Source organism: Mandrillus leucophaeus, unplaced genomic scaffold (assembly GCF_000951045.1).
Source record: "Mandrillus leucophaeus isolate KB7577 unplaced genomic scaffold, Mleu.le_1.0 Scaffold782, whole genome shotgun sequence".
Taxonomy (NCBI): Eukaryota; Metazoa; Chordata; class Mammalia; order Primates; family Cercopithecidae; genus Mandrillus; species Mandrillus leucophaeus.
In genome coordinates this window covers 117,062-118,667 of record NW_012108497.1, presented here as the reverse complement: position 1 = coordinate 118,667, position 1,606 = coordinate 117,062, and positions in this window count along the sequence as shown.

Sequence of the window (1,606 nt, the reverse complement as noted above, 5' to 3'; positions counted from 1 at the left end):
ACCTCGGCCCCGGATGCCACTGCCCAAACCTCTGCGGAAGCCACCGCGGTTCCCCATCCCAGGGCCACCAGGACCTCCGGGCCCCCCTCCCCCCGCCTGCTGCACCGGCGTCATCCGCCATTTGCTGTTTTCTTGGAGCTTTTTTTTTTTTTGGAGAGTCAGTCTTGCTCTGTTGTCCGGACTGGAGTGCAGTGTTGCAATCTCCGCTCACTGCAAGCTCTGCCTCCTGGGTTCATGCCATTCTCCTGCCTCAGCCTCCCTGGTAGCTGGGACTACAGGCGCCCGCCACCACACCCAGCTAATTTTTTGCATTTTTTGTATTTTTAGTAGAGATGAGGTTTCATGTCTTAGCCAGGATGGTCTCGATCTCCTGACCTCATGATCCGCCCGCCTCGGCCTCCCAAAGTGCTGGGATTACAGGCGTGAGCCACCGCGCCCAGCCTGTTTTAAGTTTTATTTTGAAATAGTTTTAAGATACAGAGAAAAGGTGCAAAAAATAGTATAGAATTCCTTCTGTAAACCAAAATGTGTGAGACAGGCCTCAATCAATATAGAATTTTATTTTGCCAATGTTAAGGGCATGCCCAGGAGAAAGGTCTGTGCCTCTCTCCAAAGATGATTTTGGGGGCTTCCCTATGACAGGGGAAAAGTGGGCTGGAGGGAAAGAGGGAGGGTGTCGTGGGAATCCAGATGTTGCAAGAGGAGCAGGCAGGGTAATAGCCTTAGTTTGAATTTTTTTTTTTTTTTTTTTTTTTAAAATAGACGTAACATTAAAAATTTACCATTCAGTGCAGTGACACAATCAAAGCTCACCACAGCCTCAACTTCGGAGCTCAGGTGATCCTCCCACCTCAGCCTCCCTGTAGCTGGGAGTACAGGCACATGCCACCATGCCTGGCTAATTTTCGTGTTTTTTGTGGAGACGAGATCTCTACAAAACTCTACAAATCGCCAGTCTCTTCTCAAACTCTTGGGTCCAAGTCATCCGCCTGCCCCAGCCTCCCGAGTGCTGGGATTACAGGCTTGAGCCGCCGCGCCCGGCCAGCCTTAGTTTCCTTTCACACCTTATATGTTTCACTCAGCCTCGCCCAGTGTTAACATCTTATGTAATCATAGCACAAAGATCAAAATGAGGAAATTAACATCAGTACAATACTATAAACTCCAGTCTTTATGGTTTTTTCAGAGACAGGGTCTCCCTCTCTCCAGGCTAGAGTGCAGTGACCTGATCATGGCTCACTGTGGCCTCGACCTCCCAGGCCAAATCGATCCTACTACCTCAGCCTCTAGAGTAGCTGGAACTACAAGTAAGTGCCACCTCACCCAGCTAATGAAAAAAAATAGTTTTTGGCCTGGCACGGTGGCTCACGCCTGTAATCCCAGCACTCTGGGAGGCCAAGGTGGGCGGATCACGAGGTCAGGAGATCAAGACCATCTTGGCTAACATGGTGAAACCACATCTCTACTAAAAACACACAGGCACACACACATACAAATTAGCCGAGAGTGGTGGCGGGCACCTGTAGCCCCAAATACTCAGGAGGCTGAGGCGGGAGAATGGCATGAACCCAGGAGGCGGAGCTCGCAGTGAGCCTAGATTGCACCA